This window comes from Oncorhynchus masou, chromosome 21 (assembly GCF_036934945.1).
Source record: "Oncorhynchus masou masou isolate Uvic2021 chromosome 21, UVic_Omas_1.1, whole genome shotgun sequence".
Classification (NCBI taxonomy): domain Eukaryota; kingdom Metazoa; phylum Chordata; class Actinopteri; order Salmoniformes; family Salmonidae; genus Oncorhynchus; species Oncorhynchus masou.
The window spans coordinates 33,455,578-33,464,593 of NC_088232.1; positions in this window are offsets into that span (position 1 = coordinate 33,455,578).

A 9,016-nucleotide genomic window follows, 5' to 3' on the forward strand; every position below is an offset into this window, starting at 1 on the left:
GTTTGTGGGTTTACAGAGTGTCTGTTTGTACAGGTGCAAGCAGCTCTCTCCATTGTCTTTATGTGTTTGTGTTGGTTTGTTTATCTCCTGTTTACGGAAAGTCTCAAATTTGTATTCTCCGCCTTTAAGTGTCCCTGCCTGTTTTTAAATGGATTAAGTCATTGTGTTGATGAGTACTTTGTCCATGTATTTTTGTAAGAATATTAGGTCTATTGTGTTGTCACAGGCCCTTGTGTTGTTGCTGCTGCTGATATAGAGCTTATTGAAAGGGCTTGTTGTTGAACAGATGAGAATCCTTCACAACAGTGGCCTGCTGCAAAGCATGTAGACACAGGGAGGGATGGCCTGTTACCTGCTTCCACCAGAAGCCTGAGGGAGTTAGTCACCTCAGGACCCCCATTACTACACCTCCACAGCATTTTCCACCTCCTTCTCCACCTCCTCGTCCACCTCCTCATCGTCTCTTTAATAAAGACCTCAACAATAGGGACAGATATGGGAGGGATTAGGGGTCAGGGGGTTGGGGGATTTGGCCATCTACATTTCCAGGATCAATCTTGAACCCTTGCTTATCTCTGGCCCCAGCCCCCATATACCTCTGGTGGGCTGCCTGGCCCTAGCCTGGGTGAGGCCTGGCCCTCCTGGCTGTGTTGCTCCTCAAGCAGGGCATGGGGGGCTGGTGGTGCCTGGCTGATAGGAGAGGATCCATGGCTTCTCTGTCCAGGCTGGGGAGGTGGGGAGGGATAAAGGTTTTACCCAGGCAGCCAGGGGCATGGAGGACCACAGGGGATTTGTGGACAAAGGGTTCTTACACTCTGTCTCTATAGTACACCTCCGCCCCTAAAGCTCCACTGACAGGTGTGTGGGTGTTTTGAGTCTATTTGTGTATGTACTTTAAATGTGTATTTTAGTATTCCGGTATTGCAAATGTGAAATAACCTCTTGGAGTTATACTCTGCTAACTGAATTGTATCTTAAGTTCCCGTTGTTATCTTGCATACACACATTTGTTTATTTGATACAGCCCCTCTCCACTACTGCAATTTCTTATATCAAAGACAAAACAGTGCAGAGCGTAATTGAAAATGGCTACCGTGGAGAAAGGACTCTCTCCGCATTGACTACAGAGAGTCAGAAAAAGCCCCTTTCTCCGCTCTCTTCTTAGATCTATTTAAATAATTGAGGAGTAAACTGACAATTTAGGCCCCTTTATGGACGCCCCTGGCCTTTCAGGGGTCTCTCCGTTTGCCCCGTACAAGATGGTGCCACTGGGCACGGGATAATATATTTGTTTGCTTCGAGAGGAGCTGAAAGAGGGGGTTGGCGGGGAGCGGGCCAGAAGCGGTTTTGCCAATCAAGCAGGCAACACTTTCTCCCCCTGGTTCTAATTTTGTGCCATATTAGAGAGCTCGGCCTCCGTTTAGGACACATAGGTATTTTCATAATTTGCAGCGTCTCCCGGGACACTTGGGGTGCCATTCCTTCTCTCTCACTCCGTGTCTGAATGAGAGGCCTGGGGAAGAAGAGTGATTCATGCCCTTGGTTTCTGTCAGCTGACTGTGTTTCTGCAGAAAGCAGCTGGTAGTAGGTGAGGATACAGTAATAGTAATCACTATAAACAAGATCTGTTTAGGACTATATTGCAAGTTAAAATATTGTGTTTAATGTCAAGTGTACATCAATATAAATGATGTGTATCATCAACTCACAATAATAAGTCAAACAACATGACCCTATTAGAAATCGGCTCACATTGTTTCTAAACACACGTGTTTTGACAGGTTAAAGTGGATGGTTTTTGTTGTGCTTGACACCACTGGTTCATGCACAGCACCAGCATGTGTAAGCAATGATTCACATGTGATTGATCACATAATTCACTATCTCAGGGGGGCATTTCACCGCTGACAGACAGGCAAGCTAATCTAAAATCCCTCAATTTACAAATGGAAATCCCACCATCCAATTGAGCTAATAGAGGGACTTGAATGGGATAATAAGATGTGGTGTAATACTGTGTAAAAAGCCTGTAATGTTGTGTTGGTGTATGAGCCTTTGTGACTGCGTGTTTGACTGTGCAGTGATTACCAGGGCCTGCGGGCATGGCGGCAGCTCCATGGCTGGGACAGGGTGCTCCTCTCTGGGCTGGAAGACATGCCTGTCTACCCCTGGTGGTGGAGCCTTCGGTACCGGACCAGAGGTGCAGGATTGAGAGTTACCCTGTGCTCTGATTTCTCTCGGTTTCTCTCTATAACTGCTTCGCTTGCTTTATCGCTGTCTGTCTCTGTCTGTCTGTCTGTCTGTCTGTCTCTCTGTCTGTCTCTCTGTCTCTCTGTCTGTCTCTCTGTCTGTCTCTCTCTCTCTCTCTCTCTCTCTGCTGATGCTGCAGTGCTCGCAGATGTGCACAAACAAGGGAGGATTAAAGCAAAACGAATCTAAACAGACAAACGGAATTAGAGTGATGGGTGTCGGTGGGCTGGTTCAGAGTGATAAACATAATGATGCTGTGTGTGTGTGTGTGCCAGTGTCTAGGGGATTATATGTGGTTAGGTGTGTATGGCTGGGTGACCGCTTCTTTGTGTGTTTGCCTCTCCGTCTATGTTTTTGTAATTATGTGTGTGTATATTTACTCGGTTTTTACTTGTGTATGTGACAAATGTGTTACTGCAACTTGCCTCACAAACCCTAGTCTGTGCCCTCTGCTTGGGACTATGTGTATGTCTCTCCTCTGCCTGTCGGTGTTTGTTCGGATCATGTTTTCCTTTTTGTTTATCACAGTGTAGGTCTGTGTACAGCTGTTAATTCCAGACAGACAGAACTGTTTTTGTCTACTGGATATATGATAGGCTACACATGTACAGTGAGGGGAAAGAAGTATTTGATCCCCTGCTGATTTTGTACGTTTGCCCACTGACAAAGAAATTATCCGTTTATAATTTTAATAGTAGGTTTATTTGAACAGTGAGAGACAGAATAACAACAACAAAAATACAGAAAAATGCATGTCAAAAATGTTATAAATTGATTTGCATTTTAACGAGGGAAATAAGTATTTGACCCCCTCTCAATCAGAAAGATTTCTGGCTCCCAGGTGTCTTTTATACAGGTAACGAGCTGAGATTAGGAGCACACTCTTAAAGGGAGTGCTCCTAATCTCAGTTTGTTACCTGTATAAAAGACAACTGTCCACAGAAGAAATCAATCAATCAGATTCCAAACTCTCCACCATGGCCAAGACCGAAGAGCTTTGCAAGGATGTCAGGGACAAGATTGTAGACCTACACAAGGCTGTAATGGGCTACGAGACCATCGCCATGCAGCTTGGTGAGAAGGTGACAACAGTTGGTGTGATTATTCGCAAATGGAATAAAATGGAAGAAACAAAAGAACTGTCAATCTCCCTCGGCCTGGGGCTCCATGCAAGATCTCACCTCATGGATTTGCAATGATCATGAGCATGGTGAGGAATCAGCCCAGAACTACACGGGAGGATCTTGTCAATGATCTCAAGGCAGCTGGGACCATAGTCACCATGAAAACAATTGGCAACACTACGCCGTGAAGGACTGAAATCCTGGAGCTCCCGCTTGGTCCCCCTGCTCAAGAAAGCACATTTACATGCCAGTCAGAGGACAACTGGGTGAAAGTGTTGTGGTCAGATGAGACCAAAATGGAGCTCTTTGGCATCAACTCAACTCGGTGTGTTTGGAGGAGGAGGAATGCTGCCTATGACCCCAAGAACACCATCCCCACCATCAAACATGGAGGTGGAAACATTATGCTTTCGGTGTGTTTTTCTGCTAAAGGGACAGGACAACTTCACCACATCAAAGGGACGATGGACGGGGCCATGTACCGTCAAATCTTGGGTGAGAACCTCCTTCCCTCAGCCAGGGCATTGAAAATGGGTCGTGTATGGGTATTCCAGCATGACAATGACCCAAAACACACGGCCAAGGCAACAAAGGAGTGGCTCAAGAAGAAGCACATTAAGGTCCTGGAGTGGCCTAGCCAGTCTCCAGACCTTAATCTCATATAAAATCTGTGGAGGGAGCTGAAGGTTCGAGTTGCCAAATGTCAGCCTCGAAACCTTAATGACTTGAAGAAGATCTGCAAAGAGGATTGGGACAAAATCCCTCCTGAGATGTGTGCAAACCTGGTGGCCAACTACAAGAAACGTTTGACCTCTGTGATTGCCAACAAGGGTTTTGCCACCAAGTACTAAGTCATGTTTTGCAGAGGGGTCAAATACTTATTTCCCTCATTAAAATGCAAATTAATTTATAACATTTTTGACATGCGTTTTTCTGGATTTTTGTTGTTATTCTGTCTCTCACTGTTCAAATAAACCTACTATTAAAATTATAGACTGATCATTTCTTTATCAGTGGGCAAACGTACAAAGTCAGCAGGGGATCAAATACTTTTTTCCCTCACCGTACACACATCTACAGTGTGTATAATGGTATTTATGTGTACTGGCCATATAAACCAGGGATGGGAAACTCCAGTCCTCAGGGGCCTGATTGGTGTCACACTTTTTTGCCCCAGTTAACAGACCTGACTCCAATAATCAACTAATCATGATTTTTCATTTAGAATGCAATTACTTTAAATCAGCTGTGTTTGCTAGGGATGGGGATAAAGTGTGACACAGCTCCGGCAGCAGGCTTCTACAGCAGGCTATGTGTGTGCTGAGGAGAAGGAGATGAGTGGAGAGGAACCAGTGGGGGGTTCTGATCAGCAGTCTGGGGCTCCCCTGCTGAGGGCCTCTGGAATTAGACCTAAACCCTGCCCTGCCAGATGGCACCTGCACCACATCAGCCCCACCACCACCCACCTTAGACGTCAGGGCCAGGCAGAGCCCTGCACCCCCTGGCCTGCACTGGGCCCTGAGGACCAGACACTAGGGAGATGGGACCCCTGGGGGAGCTCAGATGCTATGGTTCTCTTCACCACAGGGAGGTAATGCTGATAATAAATAATGTTGATTGTGATGATATTGAATTTGGAATATACCTTTTCCCCCCAATAGCTGTGGCCTTTAACCCTGGCCCTGGAACTGTCCTACACTGCTAGCTTACAACACTCCTACTGTACTTGTAAACAAAATGAGGGACATCTGTGACAGCAGGAGAAGCCTGAGGTGGACTCTTTATAGATTCTGATAGTGGCTGGCCAGTATAGTGGCCAGTCAGCAGGACTAGAGAGTGGTGTAGTAATATGATGTGGAAATAGGGCTCATGGTGAGTTGTTTTGATCTACCTGTCTGGGTAATATGTCTGGAGGCAACACTTCAACTTACTTGTTGTAAGTTTGTGTGTGTTTGAACATGCTGGCTCAGGTGTGTATATTGTGTACCCTCTGCACATACCTGCTTGGAAGTAACTCTAGAAAACAATGCACTCATTTTCTATGTGTTAGTCTGGGTTTCTCATTTTTACTTTAACCAAAGAGTTCAATAATAAATTAGTCAACTGGTGTTAAATCAGACTAATTGCACTGGATGTATTATTAAGGGAAAATATGAAATATTAAGACTTCAAAATGATGAGTGGTTAATTTGTATACATTTGAAGAGTCATCCCTGGCAAGCAGACTACTAAAATATCCACAACAATGGTAGTATTTCCCCACCTGGATCAGTCATCCACAGCCTCTCCAGCAATGTTACTTAGGAAATCTTCTCTGAATTACTAGTAAGCAGATTACATGAGAGAAGTGTACAAACAAATAAAAGATTACAGGCTGTGAACATGTTCAGTCTAATGCCCTTTCAACAAGCTGTGCTCCACACAATGCCTTTCTCTCCCCGAGCTAAATGTGGATTTCTCCCTAAATATTCACCCCTGCTGACCAGCCATGTCTTCCTCCAGGAACTATGAGCAGTGACTCAGCAGCACCTCTGTAATGACACTGTTCCATGCTACTGGCCTGTCTCCTCAACTGGTACTAGCTAGGCTTTGGAGTTCAAGTGACTACAGGGTTTAGACACTGAGATTTTTTTTTAAAGGGAAGAAAGAGAATCTGGCTGTTGTTCTTGAAAAGCTGTGTTTATCCAGGATTAGAGACACCAACATGTTAATAATTGTTTCTCACAGAACTGCAAAGAAGTACTTTCCTGTAATCCCCTAATCAGGCATTACACCTCTGAGCAGAGCCACAACGCAGGCGCATGCTGGCTGTGACGCAGCACACCCACAGTATACAGTAATACACCCACTTTTCAAAACACACCACACCCACACTGTATAAAACACTCACATTTTCCCTAACTTATCACATCCACTTTAGACACCCACCACCACACTTCTTGCATCATGTCTTAAACAGTACAACGTGTGAATTTCATATTATGTGCAATATACTGAGAATAGGATTTCTGCATCTTGATGAATGGTGTAAAGGTGATTAGACTTACTGAGGACTCATTCCATCGTCCTGCTGCCACACTATTGGTCGCAGGGGTCAGACATGAGTTTTAGACGAGCGTTATTGCCCCACAGTACAGGACGTCCCATAGACATGCTAACATGAAGAGGCCAGAGCGGGGTGGTCTGACTGTAGACTGGATGTTCTGACAGCCCAGTTCCTGGTCCTCAGAGGTCAGGCCCTCTGCCGTGTACACCAGACTGCTCTGGGACTTCAGGTTATTGCTTTGTTTGACTTGATAGACACTTGATAGTCTGGCCCTAATGTGCCCTCAGACTTTGGTTAATAAACACTATGGTTGCTGTTGTTGATTGTGGTGTGATTTTTAAATGACAGCCATAACATTCAGTGGAGGGGGTAGAGAGATGTCACCTACCAGCCATAATGCTAAAAAACACAAGATTTGCGTGAGCCTCCAACATATTGGTTGGCATCATATTATAGACAGAGGTTAATGTTACGCCTCTTACTGGAGTTGAGGTCACCAAAAATACCCTCAGAATGCCTATTTCCCTCTGTGTTGGGAGCCACAGGGTCAGACATAGGGCAACTTATGAGCAATGAATGCTGGGAGAATAGCAGGGCCAAGGCCCATCTCAGTGGGCGAGGTGCAGGACTTCACACCCCTGGCCGGGACCAGGCCAGAGTGCAGATACACATGGCAGGTTAAGAGTAGCAATGCACTGATTAATAGGAAAGTTATTCCACATACAGTTGAAGTCGGAAGTTTACATACACCTTAGCCAAATACATTTAAACTCAGTTTTTCACAATTCCTGACATTTAATCAGAGTAAAAATTCCCTGTCTTAGGTCAGTTAGGATCACCACTTTATTTTAAGAATGTAAATGTCAGAATAATAGTAGAGAGAATTATTTATTTCAGCTTTTATTTCTTTCATCACATTCCCAATGGGTCAGAAGTTTACATACACTCAATTAGTATTTGGTAGCATTGCCTTTAAATTATTTAACTTGGGTCAAACGTTTCGGGTAGCCTTCCACAAGCTTCCCACAATAATTTGGGTGAATTTTGGCCAATTTCTCCTAGTAGAGCTGGTGTAACTGAGTCAGTTCTGCCCACAAATTTTATATAGGATTGAGGTCAGGGCTTTGTGATGGTCACTCCAATGCCTTGACCTTGTTGTCCTTAAGCCATTTTGCCACAACTTTGGAAGTATGCTTGGGGTCATTGTCCATTTGGAAGACCCATGTGCGACCAAGCTTTAACTGATGTCTTGAGATGTTGCTTCAATATACCCACATAATTTTCTTTCCTCATGATGCTATCTATTTTGTGAATTGCACCAGTCCCTCCTGCCGCAAAGCACCCCCACAACATGATGCTGCCACCCCCGTGCTTCAAGATTGTGATGGTGTTCTTCAGCTTGCAAGCATCCCCATTTTTCCTCCAAACATAATGATGGTCATTTTGGCCAAACAGTTCTATTTTTGTTTCATCAGACCAGAGGACATTTCTCCAAAACGTACGATCTTTGTCCCCTTGTGCAGTTCCAAACCGTAGTCTGGCTTTTTTATGGTGGTTTTGGAGCAGTGCCTTCTTCCTTGCTGAGCGGCCTTTCAGGTTATGTCGATATATGACTTGTTTTACTGTGGATATAGATACTTTTGTACCTGTTTCCTCCAGCATCTTCACAAGGTCCTTTGTTGTTGTTCTGGGATTGATTTGCACTTTTCACATCAAAGTACATTCATCTCTAGGAGACAGAACACGTTTCCTTCATGATCGGTATGACGGCTGTGTGGTCTCATGGTGTTTAAAACTTGCATACAATTGTTTGTACAGATGAACATGGTACCTTCAATCGTTTGGAAATTGCTCCCAATGATGAACCAGACTTATGGAGGTCTACAAACATTTTTCTGAGGTCTTGGCTGATTTCTTTTGATTTTCTCATGATGTCAAGCAAAGAGGCACTGAGTTTGAAGGTAGGCCTTGAAATACATCCACAGGTACACCTCCAATTGACTCAAATTATGTCAATTAGCATATTAGAAGCTTCTAAAGCCATGACATAGTTTTCTGGAATTTTCCAAGCTGTTTAAAGGTACAGTGAACTTAGTGTATGTAAACTTTTGACCCACTGGAATTGTGATACATTGAATTATAAGTGAAATAATCTGTCTGTAAACAATTGTTGGGAAAATGGCTTGTGTCATGCACAAAGTAGATGTCCTAGCCGACTTTCCAAAACTAGTTTGTTAACAAAAAAATTGTGGAGTGGTTGAAAACGAGTTTTAATGACTCCAACCGAAGTATTTAAACTTCCAACTTCAACTGTAGCTATAATATATAATAAAATTAGTTGGACAGAAGGCAGTTGTTGGTAAAATGAATTATTAACTGAGCTGAGAGAGTATCTTTGTTTGGACATATACAGGACATCCTTTGAATTCTGCCTGTATTGCGTGAACACAGTTGCTCTACATCTCAGTACAGAAGAGGCCATGAGGGCTAATGGATATTGTTCAGGATGTTTTAGCATGTCAACAGCTTGGTCATATTAACATATGTCAATAGTGGCAGGTGTTTGTCTCTGTGTTCTGTTTGACGTGTTTCGTTT